The sequence below is a fragment of the Zalophus californianus genome, chromosome 10 (assembly GCF_009762305.2).
Source record: "Zalophus californianus isolate mZalCal1 chromosome 10, mZalCal1.pri.v2, whole genome shotgun sequence".
In the NCBI taxonomy this organism is placed as follows: Eukaryota; Metazoa; Chordata; class Mammalia; order Carnivora; family Otariidae; genus Zalophus; species Zalophus californianus.
This window is the reverse complement of record NC_045604.1, coordinates 43,055,422-43,081,515: the sequence shown is the minus strand read 5'-3', so window position 1 is coordinate 43,081,515 and position 26,094 is coordinate 43,055,422. Positions and strand designations below refer to the sequence as shown.

The following is a 26,094-nucleotide window of genomic DNA, read 5'->3' as shown; positions in this document are numbered from 1 at the left end:
AAATTTTAGCAAGTAGGCAATTTTGCAAATACAGAAGCCATGAATAATGATTGACTGTATTTAGAAAAATTTCTTGTTACCTTTGATGTAGACCAGGGTAATCCCGGTATTGTAATGCATGTTACCAAACCAAGAGCTCTTTATTCAAGTCCTGGTATAGAGATTATTTTCACTGCTTTGAACAAGGAGCCTACACTACTGGGAACATTTGGCAGTTGACTTAGAAAACCTGTTTCTCAATGGTTTTTCCTAAGGAAGTTAAGGAACCAGAAGGTATGATCCAAGTGGTCTGTTGGATAAAAAATTCCTTGAAGTACTGTGGTCAAGAGGAGAGGAAAAATTCCAGCCTATTACATAGAGAGGCTCTTACTCTCCTTCGAGTCTGGATCTTCCAGGCAGCTGGCCTCAAGATGGATGCCCAGATGGGGTGAAGCAGAGGAACAGGAAGCAAGAATGGGGCTCTTTGGACTGTTTTCTCTTCTTGATCTTCCCGTGGCCTATGTTTGTGGTTTCTACCACCTTCCTAGGTATTGGTCTCAGTTCTTCAATCATTCTTGGTGCCCCTTTCCCTCAACCCCACTGATAGCTAAGTTCTATCTGTTATTTGACTTGAATGTGGGTCCTGCTTTCCATGAACACAGACACTGTCTTACTCCATGCTTCATTAATGTTCTCTAAGCCTGTTTTTAATGTTTTCCTCCACCTCAGGCCTCAATTCCCTCTAAGCCAAATTCTTCCTAGAAGAACCCCTTACTCAAAAACTTTCTGTGACTCCCTATATCTACTGATTTGAACTCAAGCACCTTGACTTCAAACTCATTTTTAAAGATTTATTTATTTATTTATCTGAGAGAGGAAGAGATAGAGAGAGAGAGGGAGAGCACACAAGCAGGGGGAGCGGCAGAGGGAGAGGGAGAGAATCTCAAGCAGGCTCCAACTCCCACTGAGCATGGAGCCTGATATGGGGCTCAGTCTCACCACCCTGAGATCATGACCTGACCCGAAACCAAGAGCCACCTAGGTGCCCCTACTTCAAACTCATCTACCCCCATTCATAGTTCTTCCCAAAGTTATTCCAGATGCCTTTTCTAGTCATGTCTTTGCTCCTTTGCCTGTGTTCATATACACTGTCTTCTTGCTATTTTCAAAACATAACTAAAATTTCCATCCCCAAACCACTATTCATGTTGTACTTTTTTTTTAACAGATATACTTTCTTTCTATATCTACTATTTAAATTTATACACAGGATTAATGACATGTTTCCTAATTTTCCCCAAATGGATACAATTTTCTACTCCCCAAACTTCTGCCTCATTTTACTTTTATCTCCAGTGAAGCTGTACATGTTTGCTTTATACCAATTATTTTTCTCTATATTTTTCTTACTGTTAGTCCTTTTATAAGGACATAAAGATACCTGTTCCCCATAATCCTTAAAGGAGACCTTGCACAGAATAGGTGCTCAATAAATATTTATGGAACCTGAAGACTATTCTTAATTATGCTTTGGTAATAAGGTAGCCACCTCTCTAGGAAGGAAAGGAGAAAGAGAGGGAGGAATACCACCAGGTGTTTGTACCTGGGCCACCTTGAAAAGTACAAGATGGGTTCAGATAGAAATGGGAAATGTGCTCCAAATCTCAGATATCTAAGAAGCCACAGACCCGTCTTAAAATTCCAGAGAAATGTAAGTTAGTTCCACAAATACACTAGGGGCAAGTATCAAAAAACCCTGGAAGTCTCAAGAATCTCCTTCAAAGTTTATGTAGGACAGCTGTGAGCATCTCTTGAGTGTTGTGGTCTAGATAGGCCCCTGGCTCAGTGCTGAGTCTAGGTGTGGCAAAGCCACCTCAGGCTGACCACAGTCCCCTGAGCATCTCTAGCCCTTGGCTGAATAAGAACTTGATGTTTCTGGAAGATACATGGGCCAGAGACCTTGCCATATGGTGGTAACCAACCTGTTCTTCCCTGTCCAAACTGTCATCTAAAAAAAAGAATAAGTACTTAGAGTGGGGATGTGATTGGGGTGGAGCACAGGAGATTCACCTGTGGGTTCTTTCAAGGATAGTGAACAAAGGGGAAGGCCAGAGATTATTCTACAGGCAGTAAAATAGCATACCTGTTTTATTTTAAAATAACAGTCTTTCTCTAAGTCAACCTGAGCCAAAATTGTCTCCATTCACTTATTCCATACATATTTACTGAGTACCTATTAGGTTCCAGGCACTTTCCCGGGCACTGGGATGCACCATTGTACATTAACAGTCTTACCCCTCTTGAATGATCGGGGCCATCTGCCTGTGGTGATCACAGCCTGTCCTTGTTGCCTAGTGCCCTGAACTTGGTGATTCCCTTTTGAATATAAGACCGGCATACTCAGCGAACTGCCCAGGACTTCATGAAGGAGGTGCTGGCTGAAAGCGGGGAAAGAACTTGGATATGAGCTCTTGACTGGTGCAGTACCCTACCATTTAAATGTCTGATCAAGGAGCTACACACCCAGGTGGCTAACTCCAAACGGCAGGGGCCACTGCCAGCATACTGTGAGCCTTCTTTGCAGACTTTCCTTAAGCCTACGTGAACTTTTTTTTTTTTTTTAAGAGAGAGAGAGAGAGAGAGTGTGGTTTCGAGTCGGAGGAGAGGGGGAAAGGAGGAGGGAGAGAGAATCTGAAGCGGACTCCACGCCCAGCTCAGAGCCCAAGGCAGGGCTTGATCTCACCACCCTGAAATCATGAGTTGGATGCTTAACTGACGGAGCCCCCCAGGCACCCCACATGTGTACATTTTTCATTTTTCAAGTTATCACCTCTTTCCCCATGCCTTCCCCTCAAAAAAAAAAAAAAAAAAAAAGAAGAAAGAAAGAAAGAAAGTAGAGGGTATATTTCTTCTTCACCATTTTGTTTTTTATGCTTCTCCTCACTTCTGGCTTCTGCCACAACTGTCAGCGGAAATGCTGACCTGTCATGAGAAAGGCTTTCTGGGGGACACGTGGTCCCAGGCAGGAGCGGCGACAGCAGCAGGAAGTACAGGAAATCTCATGAGACGGTCTGTTCTTGAGCATTTGCCAGCCTCCTTCTGCAGTCTCATGAGGGAAAGAGAAGCATCCAAGTTACTGGGGACGTCACTGGAAGAACACAGTCCCAATTCTCAACTGTTTGAGGTTCACCCGTAACTGACTAAAATGACCACAGGACACAGCTGTGAGACTCCAGCCACAGCCGGTGGCCATGGAGCTATATGTTGAGATACTTTTTACTCTAACAGCTCCATGCACCCAGGGAGCCCAAGAGTTACTACCAGCCGTGAGAGGCCTCTGGCCAGGCTCTCCCTGCGTGCACTACAATGTGCTGGCTCTGGTAGGATGTTGCTGTGGAGTCCTGGAGAGGTCACATGAAGGGGGGGGGTGGGTAGTGGTCTGTTTTTGTGAGGCAACAGGGTGGTTGCTAGTTCTAAGGGGAAAAGGGAAAAGTCTGGGTCATAGACTGGAGCTGACCTTTCTGGAAGACTCAGGATGGGGCCCCATGGCGGCTCGTATACACTTTGACAATGTAGCTAACTAATACACACACTGTGAGCTCTGGGGTGAAGACATTGGCTCCAAGTCAGCAGCCTTCCCCAAGTTTCATCACTTCGAGAGAGAGACAGAGAGAGAGGAAGGGAGGAAAGAAGGAAGGAAGGAAGGAAGGAAGGAAGGAAGGAAGGAAGGAAGGAAGGAAGGAAGGAAGGAAAGGAGGGAGGGAGGAAGGAAGGAAGGAAGGGAGGGAGGGAGGAAAAGAAGAGAGAGAGAAAGAAAAAGAGAAAGAAAGAAAAAGAAACTTTTTCTGCCATATCATTGGCAAGTGTTGTTTCGTGATACAGCAAGCCCCGTCCTTAGAAATGGCTGGGCTTCACTGCCAAGGTTTGCTGAAAGCACTGTGTTAAAGCCAACACAGAAAGACTGGCCCCAGGCCGAATGTTCTGACCTATCTAAATCGACCCAGGCACATGTCCAATGACAGCAACCTTTTTGTTTTCAGCTGCCTCTGATCCTCTGGTATATACCTTGAGAGCTGGGAATTCTGGGGATGCTCTGGGTCTGTCTTACATAACACCAAAAGCACTGGGCCAGGCACATCCCCTACCTTAGAAAAGGCATCCAATGAACCCCGTGGATGACTTCTTCAAGCAAGACTGGCAGCTCAATCTAATTTGGAGGGAAAATGAGAAGCAGCCTAAAATAAGGCCAGAGACCAGATATGGGCCCTGGACCAACCATCATTCATCGGAGCCTGGGATTCCAAAAACCCTCTGCCACTTCTCTTGCCCGAAGGGGACCTCCTCCCTAGGGTGAAAACATGAAGAGCAGAGCTGGGTATTGCCAGAAGCTTGGTGGAAGACAGCCTGGAATGGGACCTGCCAGTCAGAAGACTAGGACTGGGGCCCCAACATTGTGATCAGTTGAGGATTATCATCTGACTTGTCTCCTGGTGTGCTAATAAGGTCCTCCTTAGGCAGATAGCAGGGGTGAGAGCATTCCTGGGCAGCTGATAATTTGCATGGAAGGTATTAAATAACAGAATTATAAAATGCAATGCGATATGTATGCTCAAAACAATTTGTCTTTCTAAAGGAAGCTCAGATATTACTTTAGATGGATTTCCTCCTCCCTTTTCCCCACTGCATACAGCTTCCTGGGTGATTTGAACCACTCTGCCCACTCTTTTTCAACCTACAATCAAATTCTAACAGTGAGAATTTCTTGAAGAGATGACTAATGCTGATAAGAAAATTAAAAATGTATTAAAAAAAAAAAACATTTCCAAAGCTCGGGAGTGACCCACATACTTAAGAGGGCTGTTCCACTTCTGCTGGGCAGGGGTGGGGGATGCGGGGTTTTTGTCACTGCTTCTCCTGGGCAAATGCTAAATATCCACTCTCCCCACTGCCACCACCATTGAAAACAGAAACACACACACAAGAAGCCTTGCCATGCAGACTGTGGAACAGACAGGCTGAACAGACAGATGTCTTCTAATCAGCATCTATTAACCCTAGGGCTATTATTCAAAGTTGCTTTTTTTGGTTTTACGGTAAAAGTCTCTTATACGTAATACCATAATCATAAAGACGTCTGAATAAAGTAAACATTTCAAGTCCCTGCCCATGACCAATACATTTCTGAATAACAACTGAAGTAGCCGTATTTCCACCTTCATGATGTTGGCATTGTACAATTCTTCCACCTGCCTTATTTTATAGCTGATCCTTTGCAGTAGGTGAGGGAAATTGGCCAGATTTTACCATTCTCACTTCATAGCAGGGAGGAGTGGCAGACATGGAGGTGCGTCCCCCTAACCCCTGGTGAGGAAGGGACCGCTCCTTTAGGGTTACCTCGGTGGCCAAGAACTGCCTCACACGAGTCATGCCCTTCTCAAGGGCAACTGAGTCCTGAGGAGGTATAGGAAGGCCCAGCATTTCAGCCCACCGCAGATCACCATGATGGGCAACACTCATTCCAGAGAGCCCCACCAGGTGAGCCCAGGCTCTGTCCCATCTGCGTCGCTGTGGAAGCTGAATGACTGAGCGTGTGACACCAAGTGACCATGAGTCCAGAACTGCTCACCTTGAGCTGACCCCTGTCATATCCAGCAAGTAATAAGCTCAGGTGGGCCTTCGATTATAGGATCGAAGGGGTCCATCTGGGATTCAGTAAAGCAGGAATAGGGAGGACATACAGGCTGCATAACAGAGAGCTCACACCCACGTGGCACCTACCACTCTTGGGTCAGTGACCCTCCCTCAGCTCACACTCGTGGTCCTGCGGGTGGTTCTTCACAACATGCTGAAGGAAGGTCAAAAAGCACAAGCCTGCTTTATGGATGGATTGGTGTGGTGTTTGTGCGCACGTGAATGTTGCTGACAGCTGGACTAGAATCTCACTCAGGTCTGACACTGAAGAAGAAGGGCCAAGAGAAAATTCTGCTGATGAGCAGAGCTTTGAGCCATGCACAAGGTCATCCACATGGTGTGAGAAGAGGGATGTGAGGTTAGAATACAGATGCGCTCACCTATCAGAGTCTAATTTTCACAGGCATGATCTCTGATGCCTCAACCAGCCTTATGAGTGAGGGAGTGAGATTTTTGAGATTTTATTTTCCTTCCATTGGAGGGGCCTCCTTTTTTTTTTAAGATTTTATTTATTTATTTGAGAGAAGAGAGAGAGAGCAAGCAGAGGGAAAGTGAGAAGCAGGGTCCCTGCTGAGCAGGGAACCTGATGCGGGGCTTGATCCCTGGACCCCGGCATCATGAGCTGAGCGGAAGTCAGACGCTTAACCGAATGAGCCACCCAGGCGCCCCCAAGGAAGGCTCCTTTTGTCTCAGGATTGACCTGGCTTCTCTCTGGGGTCCCTCCCTCAGCCCAGAGGGTCCCTCATCGGTTTAGGAGGCCACTCTGTCCTTTCGGGAAGTTGACCATTCAGGATGACAGGGAGTACACGGCACACACAGAGAACATATCAAAACCTAATAGCTTCTGAAACTCTATCCCCAGCTCTGGGTTATGGTCCCTCCTGGCACAGACTTCTGAGAAAACTGAACAAGGCCATGTGATTTTCTGTATCGGGCATAGTTAATAATAATACAGATCTAAAGTAAATATACCTAGGCATATGTGGAAAGTACACTTAAATTCGCATTTACGGCAATATGGTCAAGTTTTGGGGGAGAAGAGAAGGAGCGTCCTCAATTCGCCACTTAATTGGTGGTATAAGTTAAGCATTTCAGTTTATTGAATTTATTAATATTGCAGTTTATCCACAGTCAGATAGGGGAAAATGAAAAACTATGCTGATATCTTTCAAGAAACTTATTTAAACAAGAGTCATTTCTTTATCATGGAAAGAAAGACTGGCCTAAAGAAGTCTTGCCACTTTCGTTCCTCTGATTCTATAGCTACCTCAAAATCCTCAGGGCCTCAGGAAAACAGAGTCAAAAATGGCTGAGAGACCCAGAGAATAATGCCCTTGTTGCCAAAAATCTGAACAAAATTAAACTTGCATCCACATGCAAGAATAATGATGACAATCAGAGTAATCCCATTTAAAATAATCAGGTGAAACTGTTGTCTGTGGTTTTTTAAAACCTTTCCTTTTGATAAGAAACACTTGGGGAGTTTTAAAAATATGTAAACACCTGGCCTCTGTTTCCTGAAACTGAGATTCAGTTGTTCTGGGGGGGGGCTAGGCATCTGCCTTTTTAAAAAGGCTCCCAGGAGGTTTAATGCGCAACCTTGGTAAGGAACCATAGAACTAGACCTTGACTTAGTACCAGGTAATTTCTATCCCCACAGAAGAACATGCTTTTGGCAGGAGGTGGGGGGGGGGGAGGCTAAAGAGCCCTAAAGCAATCATCGAAAAGAGCTCTACAGAAATCAGGTAAACCAAAGCCTATTGTTAGTGACAACCCATGAGTCTCTATATTCAACAAAGATCCTATGAACCTTTCAAAACACAATATTATATAAAATCTACATTTCAGGTATTAATGCTGAATTGATTATGAATAGACTATAAAATGCAAAGTTAATGTTTTACCATATTTCTGATTTGAGTTCTGTAAATGGGAGGGCAAATTCCCTATCGGGTGTGCCAATTATTAAAAAAAAAAAATCTGTCCTGTTGCTACTGTCCCAGAGGGTTCCTAAGTCACCCTGGCAGCTGATGGACACACTGCAATAGTGGCAGCCCAGAATGGGGAGAAGCATTATTCTAGAAGCGACGCGGCTTGGACCTTTGTCCTATTTCTGACACCGAGTTAGTGAGCTATTGAACTGAGATTCTTTTTCATCTGTAAAATGGAGATAACAATGATTATTTAAATAACTGGAAAGGTAGTTGTGAGGCTAAATGAGTTAAAGCACTTTATAAAGAGCTGAACATTTATATATATATATATTATATATATAATGGTATATATACCATTGTTATTCACTATGAGTTTTGTTATTACATTATCATCCTTTCACACGTAACTTGACCCAGTTGAGTCTTAGTCTTGTACAAAAGGCCAATTTGGGAAATTACTCTTTTTTATTATAATCCTCATTACTAAAGTCTTTGTTTTTATTTTGGTTATCATCCTATCTCAGTAGCAAAAAAAAAAGAAAGAAAGAAAAAAGAAAAACAAAGAAGTGTCAACTAGGTGACCCCAGCAAAATGTCCCTGAAAGACAAAATTATTGTAAAGGATTCTTCTCACCTATGTTATCCAACAGTATTTTTTCTGACTCACTTCAAGGCCCAAGGCAAAGCCAGTGACTTCAAGACTCATGATCCTAACAGCAGAACTGTCCTTGGAGGCCTGTTGTTAGCAGGCAACAAGAGAGTGAATATGACACCGTTCTGTGAACTATGACGCACAAGGCACGTGTGGGTGATGATGATTTTAGTGGTCGTCATAGAGATGATAGTGTTAATGACAGTGATACAGACCAACTGGTTAGCCTTGAATACATAGGCAAGGACATGAAACACTGGTCCCCACTCGAGTAGGAGATGTACTGAAGGAGACAGGGCAGTCTCTGGAAAAAGAGTATAAGTTATGAAGTGTGAAACCGAGGATTGATTAGTTGAGGAGTCTTAGGGTTCTACGCCTCTACCCCATCCCTCTCAAATCTGAGAAATGCTGAACAACTTCCTGGTAGTCTTCATTGGGTTTTCTTCCCCACATGCACCTTTCTAGATAGTTCACTTGAAGCTTTGTCACGCATGTCTCTTGTTCATCTCAGTCCCTTTTCCCATAAACCTCAATGGGTTCCACTCTCTGGACCATAGGATCAGTGTCAACTCTGGTCAAAAGTTGGAGTGCAGAAAGGAAGGGGCATGGTGGTAAGGAAGGCCTGTCTACTTGTTCCCAGGGATGTTTCATAAATTATGTGTTCTTATAGTCCCCTGACTGTTCACCTTCTAATGGCTCAGCTCTCTTGAGATGACTGCATAGAAGTTTCCACTTGGGGAGAGGAGCAAGATGGCGGAGGAGTAGGAGACCTGGATTTCGTCTGGTCTCAGGAATTCAGCTGGATAGGGATCAAACCATTCTGAACACCTACGAACTCAACAGGAGATCGAAGAAGAGAGTAGCAACAACTCTCTGAACAGAGAAGCGACCACTTACTGGAAGGTAGGACGTGCGGAGAAGTGAATCCGGGGCAATATTCAGGAAGATAGACGGCGGGGGAGGGGGCCTCCGTCGGCCGCTTCTGGCAAGTGATAGAGCCGCAGAGCACAAAATTGGAACTTTGAGAAGTTGGCTCCACGGAGGGACGTCGCTCCAGTGGCTAAGCTGGGGGTGGAACCCTCGTGGGACAGTGTGGTCTCAGGACCCTCGGGGTCACAGAAAGGTAGGGCCTTAGTGCGGCAGAGCTCCCAGGTATCAAAGCAGGGAAGCTGGCTGCAGAGACGGAGCTGAGAAGCAAGCTCTCAGCTCGGGGTTGCCATAAACTGTGATCGGTGACAGTCGGGCCACTGTTCCTCCAGCAGGGACCCAACAAGCGGCAGATCCGGGGAGAGTCCCCTCCCTCGCCCCCGAGAGGAGCAGCACGGAAGCGCACCGCAGGGATCTGCTGCGTTTGGAGACTCCACACGGGGTCATGTGCCAGAGATAGAAACGCTCAGTCACAGGCCGGGTGAACACGGGGTGCGGCCGGAGACCGGGGAGACAGGAGTGACTGACTGCTTTTCTCTGGGGGCACACTGAGGAGCAGGGCCCCAAGTTCTTGGCTCCTCCTGGGCCAAGATTGGGAGGCCGCCATTTTCACTCTCGTCCTCCAACGCTGTAGGGAGAGATTGCAGGGAACAAAAGCTCCCGAGAGCAAACCTGAGCTGATTACTTAGCCCGGACCGGCAAGAGCGGGGCAATTCCGCCTCCGGCAAAGACATTTGGCAACCACGGCAACAGGCCCCTCCCCCAGATGATCAGCAGGAACAGCCAGCCAAGACCAAGTTTACCAATCAATGAGAACGGCAGAACTCCAGCGCTAGGGGAATACAGCATATAGAATTCATGGCTTTTTTACCATGATTCATTAGTCTTTCAAAGTTAATTTTTTTTAACTGTTGTTTTTTTTTTGAATTTTTCTTTTTCCCTTTTCCAACCAACATCTTATCAATCCCTTTTTTTAAAAAAAAATTTTTTTTATTTTTCATTTTTAGAGTCATATTCTATCCCTTCATAGTACTTACCTTTATTTTTGGCATATATATATATATAAGTTGTTTTCTCTTTAAAATTTTGAGATACAATTTCTTCTAACATATCAAAATATACCCTAAATCTCTAGTGTATGGCTTTGTTCCAGTCTCCTGCCTGATCACATTCTCTCCCCCTTTTTTTCTTTCTTTCTTTCCCTTTTTTTAATCCTCTTCTTTATTTTTTCAAACACCTTCTGATCAATTCCTTTTTTCAAATTTTTTATAATTTTCATTTTTACAGTCATATTCCATCCCTTCATCGTATCAACCCTTATTTTGTACATATATAATTCTTTCTTTCTTTAAAATTTTAGGAGGCACTTTCTTCTAACAGACCAAAATATACCCAAAATCTAGTGTGTGGCACTGATCTGTGCACCAGCCTGATCATATTTGATCATATTCTGTTTTTTGTTTGTTTGTTTTGTTCTGTTTTTGTTTGTTTTTATCTTTTTCTTTTTTTCTCTCTTTCTTTTTTCTTTCTTTCCCTTTCTTTTCCCCTGGTTTCAGGTCTTTTCTGATTTGTTTAGAGTATATTTTCTGGGGACGTCGTTAACCTGTTAGCATTTTGTTCTCTCATTCATCTATTCTCCTCTGGACAAAATGACAAGACGAAAAAAATCACCTCAACAAAAAGAACAAGAGGTAGTACCGTCTGCCAGGGACCTACTCAATACGGACATTAGTGTGATGTCGGACCTAGAGTTCAGAATCATGACGTTAAAGATACTAGCTGGGCTTGAAAAAAGCATGGAAGTTATTAGAGAAACCCTTTCTGGAGAACTAAAAGAACTAAAATCTAACCAAGTCGAAATCAAAAAGGCTATTAATGAGGTGCAATCAAAAATGGGGGGCACTAACTGCTAGGATAAATGAGACAGAAGAGAGAATCAGCAATATAGAAGACCAAATGATGGAAAATAAAGAAGATGAGAAAAAGAGAGAGAAACAACTACTGGATCACGAGGGCAGAATTCAAGAGATAAGCGATACAATAAGACGAAACAACATTAGAATAATTGGGATCCCAGAAGAAGAAGAGAGAGAGAGAGGGGCAGAAGGTATATTGGAGCAAATTATAGGAGAGAACATCCCTAATATGGGGAAGGAAACAGGCATCAAAATCCAGGAGGCACAGAGAACCCCTCTCAAAATCAATAACAATAGGTCAACACCCTGACATCTAATAGTAAAACTTACAAGTCTCAGAGACAAAGAGAAAATCTTGAAAGCAGCTTGGGAGAAGAGATATATAACCTATAATGGTAGAAACATTAGATTGGCAACAGACCTATCCACAGAGACCTGGCAGGCCAGAAAGCACTGGCATGATATCTTCAGAGCACTAAACAAGAAAAATATGCATCCAAGAATACTATATCCAGCTAGGCTGTCATTGAAAATAGAAGGAGAGATAAAAAGCTTCCAGGACAAACAAAAACTAAAGGAATTTGCAAACACGAAACCAGCCCTCCAAGAATTATTGAAAGGGGTCCTCTAAGGAAAGAGAGAGCCTATAAGCAACATAGACCAGAAAGGAACACAGACAATATACAGTCACAGTCACCTTATAGGCAATACAATGGCACTAAATTCATATCTTTCAATAGTTACCCTGAATGTAAACAGGCTAAATGCCCCAGTCAAAAGACACAGGCTATCAGATTGGATTAAAAAACAAGACCCATCAATATGCTGTCTGCAAGAGACTCATTTCAGACCCAAAGACACCCCCACATTGAAAGTGAGGGGGTGGAAAACCATTTACCATGCTAATGGATACCAAAGAAAGCTGGGGTGGCAATCCTTATATCAGACAAATTAGATTTTGAAACAAAGACTGTAATCAGAGATGAGGAAGGACACTATATCCTACTTAAAGGGTCTATCCAACAAGAAGATCTAACAATTGTAAATATCTATGTCCCTAACATGGGAGCAGCCAATTATATAAAGCAATTCATAACAAAAGCAAAGAAACACATCGACAACAATACAATAATAGTGGGGGACTTTAACACCCCCCTGACTGAAATGGACAGATCATCTAAGCAAAAGATCAACAAGGAAATAAAGACTTTAAATGACACACTGGACCAAATGGACTTCACAGACATATTCAGAACATTCCATCCCAAAGCAACAGAATACACATTCTTCTCTAGTGCTCATGGAACATTCTCCAGAATAGATCACATCCTAGGTCACAAATCAGGTCTCAACTGGTACCAAAAGATTGGGATTATTCCCTGCATATTTTCAGACCATAATGCATTGAAACTAGAACTCAATCACAAGAGGAAAGTTGGAAAGAACTCAAATACATGGAGGCTAAAGAGCATCCTCCTAAAGAATGAATGGGTCAACCAGGAAATTAAAGAAGAATTAAAAAAATTCATGGAAACCAATGAAAATGAAAACACAACTGTTCAAAATCTTTGGATGCAGCAAAGGCAGTCCTAAGAGGAAAGTATATAGCAATACAAGCCTTTCTCAAGAAACAGGAAAGGTCTCAAATACACAACCTAACCCTACACCTAAAGGAGCTAGAGAAAAAACAGCAAATAAAGCCTAAACCCAGCAGGAGAAGAGAAATAATAAAGATCAGAGCAGAAATCAATGAAATAGAAACCAAAAGAACAGTAGAAGAGATCAACGAAACTAGGAGCTGGTTCTTTGAAATAATTAACAAGATTGATAAACCCCTGGCCAGACTTATCAAAAAGAAAAGAGAAATGACCCAAATCAACAAAATCATGAATGAAAGAGGAGAGATCACAACCAACACCAAAGAAATACAAACAATTATAAGAACATATTATGAGCAACTCTATGCCAGCAAATTAGATAACCTGGAAGAAATGGGTGCATTCCTAGAGATGTATCAACTACCAAAACTGAACCAGGAAGAAGTAGAAAACCCGAACAGACCTATAACCACTAAGGAAATTGAAGCAGTCATCAAAAATCTCCCAACAAACCAGAGCCCAGGGACAGATGGCTTCCCAGGGGAATTCTACCAAACATTTAAAGAAGAATTAATACCTATTCTCCTGAAACTGTTCCAAAAAATAGAAATGGAAGGAAAATTTCCAAACTCGTTTTATGAGGCCACCATTGCCTTGATCCCAAAACCAAAGACCCCATCAAAAAGGAGAATTACAGACCAATATCCTTGATGAACATGGATGCAAAAATTCTCACCAAAATACTAGCCAATAGGATCCAACAGTACATTAAAAGGATTATTCACCACGAACAAGTGGGATTTATCCCTGGGCTGCAAGGTTGGTTCAACATCTGCAAATCAATCAACATGATACAATACATTAACAAAAGAAAGAACAAGAATCATATGATCCTCTCAATAGATGCAGAAAAAGCATTTGACAAAGTACAGCATCCTTTCTTGATCAAAACTCTTCAGAGTATAGGGATAGAGGGTACATACCTCAGTATCAAAAAGCCATCTATGAAAAACCTACAGCGAATATCATTCTCAATGGGGAAAAGCTGAGAGCTTTTCCCCTAAGGTCAGGAATGCGGCAGGGATGTCCACTCTCACCACTGCTATTCAACATAGTATCAGAAGTCCTAGCCACAGCAATCAGACAACAAAAAGAAATCAAAGCATCCAAATCGGCAAAGAGGAAGTCAAACTCTCACTCTTTGCAGATGATATGATACTGTATGTGGAAAACCCAAAAGACTCCACCCCAAAACTGCTAGAACTCATACAGGAATTCAGTCAAATGGCAGGATATAAAATCAGTGCACAGAAATCAGTGGCATTCCTATACACCAACAACAAGACAGAAGAGAGACAAATCAAGGAGTTGATCCCATTTACAATTGCACCCAAAACCATAAGATACCTAGGAATAAATCTAACCAAAGAGGCAAAGGATCTGTACTCAGAAAAGTATAAAATACTCATGAAAGAAATTGAAGAAGACACAAAGAAATGGAAAAACGTGCCATGCTCATGGATTGGAAGAACAAACATTTTGAAGATGTCAATGCTACCTAGATCAATCTTCACATTCAATGCAATCCCCATCAAAATACCATCCACTTTTTTCAAAGAAATGGGACAAATAATCCTAAAATTTGTATGGAACCAGAAAAGACCCCGAATAGCCAGAGGAATATTGAAAAATAAAAGCAAAGCTGGCAGCATCACAATTCCGGACTTCCAGCTCTATTACAAAGCTGTCATCATCAAGACAGTATGGTACTGGCACAAAAACAGACACATAGATCAATGGAACAGAATAGAGAACCCAGAAATGGACCTTCAACTCTATGGTCAACTCATCTTTGACAAAGCAGGAAAGAATGTCCAGTGGAAAAAAGACAGTCTTTTCAACAAATGGTTTTGGGAAAATTGGACAGCCACATGCAGAAGAATGAAACTGGACCATTTCCTTACACCACACACAAAAATAGACTCCAAATGGTTGAAAGACCTAAACGTGAGACAGGAGTCCATCAAAATCCTAAAGGAGAACACAGGCAACAACCTCTTCGACCTCAGCTGCAGCAACTTCTTCCTAGAAACATCGCCAAAGGCAAGGGAAGCAAGGGCAAAAATGAACTATTGGGACTTCATCAAGATAAAAAGCTTTTGCACAGCAAAAGAAACAGTCCACAAAACCAAAAGACAACCGACAGAATGGGAGAAAATATTTGCAAATGACATATCAGATAAAGGGCTAGCATCCAAAATCTATAAAGAACTTATCAAACTCAACACCCAAAGAACAAGTGATCCAATCAGAAATGGGCAGAAGTCATGAACAGACATTTTTCCAAAGAAGAGATCCAAATGGCCAACGGACACATGAAAAAGTGCTCAACATTGCTTGGCATCAGGGAAATCCAAATCAAAACCTCAATGAGATACCACCTCACACCAATCAGAATGGCTAAAATTAACAAGTCAGGAAATGACAGACGTTGGCGGGGATGCGGAGAAAGGGGAACCCTCCTACACTCTTGGTGGGAATGCAAGCTGGTGCAACCACTCTGGAAAACAGTATGGAGGTTCCTCAAAAAAGTTGAAAATAGAGCTACCATACGATCCAGCAACTGCACTACTGGGTGTTTACCCCAAAGATACAAATGTAGGGACCCGAAGGGGTACGTGCACCCCGATGTTTATAGCAGCAATGTCCACAATAGCCTAACTGTGGAAAGAGCCAAGATGTCCATCGACAGATGAATGGATAAAGAAGAGGTGGTATATATACACAATGGAATATTATGCAGCCATCAAAAGGAATGAGAGCTTGCCATTTGCAACGACGTGGATGGAACTGGAGGGTGTTATGCTGAGTGAAATAAGTCAATCAGAGAAAGACATGTATCATATGACCTCACTGATATGAGGAATTCTTAATCTCAGGAAACAAACTGAGGGTTGCTGGACTAGGGGTGGGGTGGGAGGGATGGGGTGGCTGGGTGATAGACATTGGGGAGGGTATGTGCTATGGTGAGTGCTGTGAATTGTGCAAGACTGTTGAATCACAGATTTGTACCTCTGAAACAAATAATGCAATATATGTTAAGAAAAAAAAGAAGAAGATAGCAGGAGGGGAAGAATGAAGGGGGGTAAATTGGAGGGGGGAGAGGAGGAACCATGAGAGATGATGGACTCTGAAAAACAAACTGAGGGTTCTAGAGGGGAGGGGGTGGGGGAGTGGGTTAGCCAGGTGATGGGTATTAAAGAGGGCGCGTTCTGCGTGGAGCACGGGGTGATATGTACAAACAATGAATCATGGAACACTATATCAAAAACTAATGATGTAATGTATGGTGATTAACATAACAATAAAAAATTAAAAAAAAAAAAGAAGTTTCCACTTGGGTGGGGAAGGCAGACATAGGAACGTATTATCAAACTACCCCAGGTTCTCAGAGCAGGTAGCTACAATTTCATTTTGGTTGGAAAATAAAAAAGACTTCATGGAGGAACAGCAGTGAGGGTACACTGAAAAAGTTCAATAAAAAACTAAACAACTGTGAGAGATGTATAAACCTTCCAAAGATGTTAACTTTTTTTTTTTCCCCCAGATGGGAGAAGAAAAGTATCATTATCCTGTCATAGTGCTTCTTCCACATTTTTTGGGTCTTTTATTTCTGGTACTTGAAAATTTCTTCCTCTAACAGCTGGGGACTTTTTCCTCCCGAGAGCCATCTGCCCATTCCTAGTTGATACATCTTGGATCAAAACAACTGTGTATAGGACAAACCCTCAGTTCCTCTGGATTGGGGTGGGAAGTCAGAGGTCAAAGACCATCAGTCCCTCTCCCAAGCCATGAGCTGTCTCAATGGGTTAGCAGAGAGCAGCAAATGGTCATGAAGTCATGTCCATTGAGACATGTCAGCCTTGTGGAACTTGATCAGGGACATAACTGTGCCAGGCCTGATGCTAATGGCCTCTCTCTCTTAAGGACATGTGGTGGTTGTGAGGATGCTTTTAACTTGCAGTGGGGAATAACACCCCATCTACCTTCATCACAGTACCTGAAACTCAGTCCTTTTCTGATAGGCTTTATCAAAGTGTTTTTTGTTTTTTGTTTTTTAATCTCTGGAAAGTTTCCTAAACTCTACTGAGTTTTGTCTTGCTGGCTTCATCTTGCCCTGTGCGTTCTAGGAATTAGTGTCTGGGACTTCTCTTAGAGCAAACTTTCTCATGAGAGGTTTGGGGTGAAGTAGACATTCTTCATATTGACTCTTTTTATAGGAAGATTAGGCAAGAGTCTAAGAATGTAAATAGACAGGCTCAAGAGAATGTTTTGTGTGTGAGCAGATCCCAGAGCATCCCTGGCTGCACTGGGTGGGGGATGGAGCTCAACCAGGAACCCAGTGAAGGCTTATTCTCTTTGTAAACCCCCTGGCTCACTGCGGAAAGAAACGGTGGCTCCAAAGAGTCTCTCCCACAGGGTCAATAAGGCCTATTGCAGCACACTGCTTTGGTTTTGCGGATGCAGGCCTTCCTATTAGGCCATAATGGAGAGAGCCACTGGAAATTAGCCAAAGATAAGCTCTCCTTTTCTTATGGGCACTTGTGAAGGCAAACTGAGAAGGGAGGTGAAAGGAAAGGGTGCATGGGTGGGGTCAGGGAAGTTGAGGGAAAGAGAGAGAATGTAAAAGGTATCTAGGGGTCTTTGGGCCCATTCACAAGAATGCTGCAAGGTACAGAGTGATAGGGGATTCTGAATGATCCTGAAATGGGCTCAGGTGGCCATTTGTTTATTCTACATAAAAATTTCTAAATCCACACAGTAAGCTTCCATAGGAGAGAACTATAATTTTATTGTATGTATTTTTTTAAAGATTTTATTTATTTATTTGAGAGAGTAAGAAGAACAAGCAGGGGGAGGGGCAGAGGGAGAGGAAAAAGCAGACTCCCCACCGAGCAGGGAGCCTGATGAGGGACTCAATCCCAGGACCCCGGGATCACGACCTGAGCTGAAAGCAGATGCTTAACCAACTGAGCTACCCAGGCACCCCTGTGTGTATATTTTTTAGTGTACGTGTGTTTTTAAGTTAAAAGTGTGTATACATTTTTAAAATTAAGTTTTACATTACCTACCAAAGTAATATGCACTTTGCTAGGTCAGAAGATATCTCCTGAGTGCTCTAGGGTACTAAATTTAGCAGGCTTTAGTAATACTATAATAAAGGTGAATAACTGAAAATGAATGCTATGACATATGGAAAGTTGGGTTCTCTTGTGAACATCTGGAACATTCCATAACAAAAGACTACCTTGGTCCTAGCTTCCTAAACAGTGGATAAAGAAGTTGGGCTGTTTCACTTTAAACAGACTAAGAGGTGACCAGATTTCATGAAGAAATATAAAACAAAATATAAAAAAGTTTGCCTTACATTTGCTTAGGACAAATTAAGGGCACATGAGCTGAAACAGCAACAGAGAGAATTTTGGTTAAAACAACAACAACAACAACAACAAAAACACAACAACTCACTGATGCAAAAAAAAAAATGGGTCCTATTGCCCTGGTGGCTGGATCCAGACTCTGGGTCAACTAGTGTTGAATAGGAAAAGCGTCTGACCACAAAGGCATGGGTGTGGTTAGGTAAATAGACTGAACACCATGAGATCCAGCTAATGTTCTGTTTCTGTGAGGCTACCCTTTCTCCTCTCCATGGTTGAGGCATCACCTTTTTGTAGTAGATGCTGCATTGTGACTACCACCTCTTTGGTCTGAGCACAGTGGTCTGGACACATCAGGCAAGGTCATGTTTTCTGAGCAAGCTGTCCAAAAGGCCCACACTCTCGTCTCCCCTTCGTCAGCCAAAATGCCACCTTTGCCCGTGTGCTTGTGTCAACTTACACCAAATCCTCCCAGCCCTTCCTGCTGGGATTTGCAGCTTTAGCCACCAGTATGCCCCCACCGATGCCACCCGCCTCCTCCAAATGAGGCCCTTCCTGGTGAGCGGGGCCCAATAGCACTGGGCTGGTGGAGTCCAAATAAAGACGCTGTGTGAGCTGCAGCCTGGGGAGAAGTGTTGTGTGTTGGGGACCCTCTTCATACTGCTCCATGCTGCTCCAGTCATCCATCCTCTGGGAGATCAGTGAAGAGCACAACCGGCTCCCTTGGCCTCCTTGGAGCAAATATATGCACCCAAAGGATGAACTGGTCTTGGAAGATGAATTGCAGTGCATCGGACTGGAAGTCACCATTGATGTGTCAAAGCTGGTCACAGGGACAGTCCTGGCCATGCTCGCCTCTGTGAGAGACAGTGGGAAGTTTCTGGTGGAGGACCTCTGCTTTGCAGAGCTTGCTCCTGAGAAGCCTGCATCCCACCTTGGCACAGACAGGTTTGTGCTGCTCGTGTCTGGTTTGGGCCTGAGTGGAGGTGGGGTCGAGAGCCTGCTGGACTCCCAGCTGCTGATGGACGTGGTGACGGGGCAGCTGGGGGGATGAGGGGAACAGTGCAGTGCTGCCCACATGTCCTGGGCCATCCTTGAAGGGAACCTCCTAGCCACAACATCCAGAGCAGAGATTCCATCAATAAGGCCACGTACTTAACCAAGAAAACCCAGGCAGCCAGCGTGGAGGCTGTCAAAATGCTGGATGAGATCCTCTTGCAGCTGAGCACTTTGGTACCCGCGGACGTGATGCTAGGCAAATTTGACCCAACTACATGCTTCCCCAGCAATCCCTGCACCCCTGCATGTTCCCACTGGCCACTGCCTACTGCAACTTCCAGCTGGTCCCCAATTCCTACCAAGCCACCATCGATGGAGTCAGATTCCTAGGGACATCAGGACAGAATGTGAGTGACATTTTCCAGTATAGCAGCAAGGAGGATCACTAGGAGATCCTGGATTGGACCCTACATAAGGGTCACGTCAGCCCCACTGCCCGGACACTACGCCTCCTACAAGACCGACCCATTCATCTTTCCCGAGGGCCCTCACAGCTACCTTCTGGGAACACCCTAAGCTTTGGCTCCAAAATCTTCGGAGGACCAGAGGGTGCTGTTGGTGGCCGTCCTAGACTTCAGCACCGCGGAGCCCGCCTGCCTGGTAACTCCGCAGGGCCTGGCCTGCCAGCCGGTTAGCTTCTCAGGCTTCCGCGGCAGAGAAGGACCTGAGGGGCCTGGATCTGGGCCCCTGACTCACAGAGACCCGGGCCATCTGTTCCCTGCAACACGGGCACTGCAGCGGCATTTGCTTTACAATAAAAAAGGAGGAGAGGAGGCAGGTGTGGCGCCCGACCCGGTGGCAGCTGAGGCGGAGGCCGAGGAGGGGGCACACTGCCAACACCCCAGGTCGGAGAGCGAACGGACCAGCGCGCGGTCGAATGCGGCTGCCGCAGGGCAGCCCGCTGCCGCTGTCATACGCCCCGCAGGAGCTGCTGGCTAGGGACACGGGGCAGTTGGAGCTCATTCCCGAGAAGGGCCTCTTCCTGAAGCATGTGGAATATGAGGTTTCCAGGCAGCGTTTCAAGTCCTCCGTGAACAGACGGTAGGAGGACTTCGCGGTTTTCCACGAGTTGCTGCTGCAGAAGCTCCCCCAGCGCGGGGTGCCGGTCCTTCGGCCCAAGAGTGCGCTGGGAGCCACCCCGCCCCGGGAGTTCCTCGAGGCCAGCGCCCCGCCCTGAGGCGCTTCATTGAGCTGGTGACCCGGCACCCCTGTTCTCTGAGGATGTGGCCCTCGGGCTGTTCCTGTCCTTCAGTGGCCCTACTGTGCAGAACAAGTTAAGGAATCAGCTCAGTGTGCTGGAGATGAACTCATGAACTGAACCAAGGACTTCCTCCCAGCCAACATCCAGACGCAGTTTGCCGTGAGCGGGGAACTCATTCTGAACAGCTATGAACAGCTTCCAACCAGCTTCGCGATCTGGCTGAGCAGGTTGCTTCCAGTGCCATCGGCAGTGCTGCTGACCTTCTCATGTTCGGGAAGGAGCTGAGTGCTTTGGGGTCTGACCCGACCCCGCTCCCCTTCTGGGCCACGCTGAACAGCAGCGCGTAGGGTCCCTTCAATAGGCACTGAAAGGTCTGTCATTGAACTTGCACTGCTTGCTGACAAGGCCGCCCAGCAGGGCAAACAGGAAGAGAATGAGGTGGTGGAGAAACTGAAGCCCTTCTTGGATTTGCTCCAGTCCTCCGAAGACCTGTGAGAGCGGCCCGGGAAGGGTGTGCTGCACAAGCACCAGTGCACCGGACACAGGGACAGCCTGATGAAGAGCAGGTGATGAACGCCGAGCGCGGAGCCCCAGGCTCGACTCTGGAGCAGCTGGAGCCCCGCATCGTGGAGCGGGAGAGTGCCGCCCAGACCATGCAGCTTGGAGCGTCTTCTCCCTGTATTGCCTGCACCAGGAGATGAAGCTGGTCCACGCCCCCTGCCCCTCACCCCCACCCCCCCCATTCTCCTGCCTTTGTCACCTCTCAGATCCAAGGGCACAAGGAGATGAGCAAGGTAGGGAATGACCCGAAGCCCAAGCTCCACTGCCTCTTCATTGGACCCAATAGCTCCCTGATCCTGCCAAGCTCCTGCAGGTTGGTGTGTCTCCTCACTAGTGCCTGAGGGGCAGGAGCTCCAGGCGGCCTCACTAAAACCTCTTTCAAAAAAAAAAAAAACAACCCAAAAAACAAAAGCGCCTTCCCAAAATGTCCTCCTACACAGAACCTCCACCACACGTTCCATTTGACTCAAAGCATCCGAAACCTTCCTCAAAGTCATAGGCACCAAGAAGACACTTCCTTCCCAGAGACAGCAGAAGCCCTAATGCCCTCCACATATGGGAAGAATGTCAGGAGCTCATCACGCGTCATGGGCTGGGACTTGGGTAAAGTGGGTCCGATCCCAACTATGTTGTTCACTGGCTGTGAAACCAGGGCAGATAGTCTGACATCTCTGGACCCATTTCAACACCTGTGTCATGAGGGACCTTGACAAGGTCATCTCTTAGCTCCTTCCCAGCCCTGCTTGCGTCATTCCATCGGAACATGTGCTTTCCTAGGGCTGAGGTGACTGTGGGCCAGCACGGTGACATCCACGAGTCAGTGCCATTTCGCTGGCTCCTCCCCGCTTCCCCTCTGGGAGATCTCTTCTCCCACATTTATTTCTCGGAGTCCCCAGGTATCTCTTGCACGTGCTCCCATCTGTCATGTGCTTCCTTTTCGGCCACATTCTCTTCCGGACGTTCACTGCCTGGGGAGCCACCTGAGGGCCCCTCGGCCCCACAGCTGCCGGCGCCCTCCCGACAGTGCTAATGTCCGTGTCAGTGCTGCACGTTGTCCCCAGAGCTGCATAGACCGATGAACAGCTACCATCTCCGAAGACTTCGGTATTGCAGCCTGCAATGCCACAGTGTGAGCGCAGAAGCAGCCACAATGGTCCCCCTTCCGACTTTCAGGTACCATTTGTTTCTCTGACATCAGAATTATGCTTTTTACATCTCTTCCAGCTTTGAAAACTGTGTTGGTAGCTTGAGCCTGCAGTTTTTCTTTCCCTGGGGCCAAGTGAGGGAGCTGCTGGCGTCCGAGATGCCCACTCCCACTCCTGCCACTTAAATCCCTTCCAAAGTGACTCTTGCCCACCTTTCTATCACACACACCCAGACAGGTCCGAATCCCTGACATGGGGACTCGAGGCTGAAAAGGGGGACCCTGATATGCTATTTAAAGAACAGAAAAAAAAAAAAAACAGAAACAAATCCCAGGAATCTTGAAGCTATTCATCGTGAAGACTATTCATGGAAATTAAACACAGCATCCTTGAATATATACCCTCCACACCTAAGCTTGGGCTATTGTTTCCTTCATAATGACAATTTACCTCTGGGAGTTGGAGAACGGGCACTCACTGCTGCTCAGTACAATCATGTAGCACTGGATCAGGTATCAGGAGGAAATGAGAACAAAGCTATATTGTCAGGAAGCCTGAAGGCTGACCCACACAAAGCGAGCTCCAGAAAACTATTGTGGAAAATATTTCCTCCATAGCTGCCTGTGGTTGTTCAACCCAGTCCTTAGTCAGACTGGACTGGGAGAGGAAAACTATCTATCATTTAGCAGAGAAGCCTACACGCTGCTATCCCATTAAAGAGAAAAATATAAAAGAGAAAAATAAGGAGAGTAATGTGAGCCACAACTCAGGAGAAACCCACTCTTCTGCCCCCACTCTCTGTTCTCTCCTCAAGGTGGCTTTCCAGGAGAACATTCATTCTATATAAACACACACCTTCCTTTTAAGGAGCTCCTACCTGCTCACCCTGGCGGGGGGAGGGCGGGGGCAATGAGGGTAGGAAATCCCAGAGGCAAAAGGGGAGCCCAAGATAGTGAACCGAGAATCTTCAGTAGTGAATGGTTGGGCTGGAAAAATTGGAAGTCAAAGTGGAATCTAAAATGGGTTCTGTCATCAATAAGATCACTTAGTCATTCTGCTTCTCTTGATCATCACCTGGGTATCCCAAAGTAGATTTAAATGCCCTAATAGGGGACATGGAGTGTATTGCAGATGTGTGTTTAAGCCACAGTTTGAGCAAGATTAAATTTCTCTAGAATCTAGCAGTGAATTCCTGGCTGGATTTTTTGTGGTATTAGTAAATCAATTCCTTTTCTGAAAGTAGGAGAAGCCGTAGAGAAACCCTGCAAAGGGAAGTGAGGATGAATCTCAACATGGAATGAGAAAAGTGACAGGACATTTCTACTAACGAGCTGCTTAGTTCATACATTTATCTATCCCTTTATTCAACACATCTTCACGGAACCCCTACTATGTGCTAAGCACTCTAGCATTAGGGAGATATCTGGGAACAAAATAGAAAAGGTTGCTGCTGTTTTGGAGCTTGTAGCCTGGTAAGGGAGACAGACTAATAGGACAAAAATAAATTATGTAACTGTAATTGTGGTAAGCATTAGGAAGAATAGGGTGCTATGAAAGCAAATAGCATGGGTGGTGATGGGTTAGAAAAATTTCCATGAGGAAAGCTGAGCCCTGAAGGATTAGCCAGATGAAGGGGAGGGGAGGTTGGGAAATGATCTAAGCAGGAAATAATAGCACGAGTGAAGGGAGAGGCAGGTGAAAAATGAATCTCAAAAAAAACTGAAGCCATCCATAAAGAGCAAATGAGCACAACTCAACGAAGAGAAGGCAAAACAAAATGGAGCCAAATCACAGTGGGGCAAAAATCTGCTCCAGAAAGGAGCCAACTGTGGTGGGGGAGTTGGGACAGGGCCCCTTCCATCCATCCTGGCTTCTATCCCTCTTACATTCATAGCAAAAGGCCTTGTGTGGAAGCCCGTGATCAAATCCTTCTCTACTGCATCCCCAAGACATTATTTTGAGCCAGATGGGGGCCATAAATTCTTCATAAAATTAATATGGCTATCCAATGACAGAATGGGATACAACGAAAATTACTGAGCGCCTCTGATGTGGCAGGCAATGTCTAGGCACTTGGTGTGCGTTAGCTCATTTAACATTCAAACGGCCCCGCATGGCGAAGATAGTGCGCATTTTCTACTCCACGCAGGAGCTGTAGCCCAGAGAAGCTCCATGGCTAGCTCAGAAAGTTGAAGATGGAACAAACCAGCTCTAGTTGGTCTCTTTTGTGTGAGCACATTTGCACTGTGCTCTGTGACCTTAGGAGAACCCATGGAGGTCATCGGTCCCAGCCTGTTATTTTGTAGAGGGGACTTGGAGCTCACAAAGGTTAAGAGACTCAGTAAGGCCTCGGGATTAGTGGCAAATGCAGGACTAAACCTCTGGCTCCCATTGCTAATCTATATATCTTCCCCGTTTCTTACTGTTTTATAAACAAAGTAAAAACACACACTAGTGAATTATCAGGATGCCAAAACTATACATAAGTCATCATCATTTTTCTTGACTTATATATACCCTTTTCTTCCCTGAAAACTTCAGTGTTGAAATATGTAGTGGGAACTTCCTCCTGGGTGGGGTGGGGGGAGGGGAGAAAAAGACTACTGAATGGTACATTTTGCAATGAAGCAATCATACTGTATTTTTGAATTTGGCTGTTTGGATTTTCAACTCTATTAAAACAGGACATGCTTGTATTAAACACCCGATTTGTGCTTTTTATATTCTTCTACATTCATCTAACAAAATGGAAAGTCTTAAAGTATGTTTAATTGATTAGCCGCTCTAATAAAATCTCATATGCAGAATAATATTTCAGTCCATACACAGTGAGTGAAACAATACTGTGGAACGGAAAGTGGAAAATGGCAGCCACTGCTCCATCAGAGAGTTCTCGGTGGGTTATGACAGAGTTGCTTCTAATTAGTTCTGACTTCATTCTTCTGGCCTTGGATTCTGCATCCAGGAAATGAAGGGATTCTACCTGATTGACCCTATGATTCCTTTTAGATTTGAACTTCAGTGCAACAATGGGTGTGGGAAGTGTATTCACAACTGGCCCAACCTCTCTTTCTCCTCAACTATCCCCAACCATCATTTTCACCTGCCTGTCTCTTAACTTTGATTTCCTACCCTTCCAGGAGTTTCACAAATATCCAGGGGGAAATCTTCTGACATTTTCAATTCCTGGACCTGAGCGCCCCCTAGACACACAGAGGTAAACTGTCAGCGCTGGAAAAAATCACGGCTCTGGGAAGCTGGCGTCTCCCTGAGGTCAGCACCAAATCCCTGCACTTCCCTGTAATCCTCCAGGCAAGAACGGCGTGGTTTTCCTGATTTGGGCAAGGAGGGAGGTTGGAAGACAAGAGGGAGCAATGGCAAGTTTTGTCATCAGTCAGACGCTGCAGTGCAGGGGCTCTGCAGTCCTGTCGCCCCAGGGGGTGCATTCAGAATGGAAGGGGGTGAGCCAGAGGCCTAGCAGATGCCACCCTGTGGAAATAAGTCAGTGGCCACATGGTGAGTGTGTCAGGGCTAAAGAGCAGGCATTGGAAAAAATGGACTGTTCAACTAAATACATTCACAGAAAATGATCCAAAGGTTATTAATCATCCATTTTTTTGTGTTGCTTACATTATCTTCCTGTCTCTATAAATATCATGCATGCGTTTCAACAGATTTTATCCTTTTGTATACACCATTTTTGCTGCTTTTTCCATTTTTGATACTGTTTTGTATACATACCTCCTATGCTCATAGCCCTCATAATATTTATTTTAAGCCTTTTATAATACAGCTAATACCATAGCAAGGCACTTTTTGAGAAGTAGAGTGAATTCACACCCATGTGCATGCATGTGGTGTATGTGTGCACTGTGCACGTTTGTGCATGCGCATGGTGTGTATGTTGTGAGTGGGAGTGTGTGTGTGGTGTGTATATTTGTGTGTACATATTTGTGGATGTATATCTGTTTCTGTGTGTATGGTATATGTGTCG

The 26,094-nt window shown here is 45.0% G+C and overlaps 2 pseudogenes; both read left to right on the top strand.

The window, feature by feature from the left end:
* The first annotated feature begins 18,499 nt into the window (after positions 1 to 18,499).
* LOC113933451 lies at positions 18,500 to 19,884 on the top strand (annotated as a pseudogene).
* Positions 19,885 to 19,952: 68 nt separating this feature from the next.
* LOC113932606 lies at positions 19,953 to 21,296 on the top strand (annotated as a pseudogene).
* The last annotated feature ends 4,798 nt before the right edge of the window (positions 21,297 to 26,094 follow it).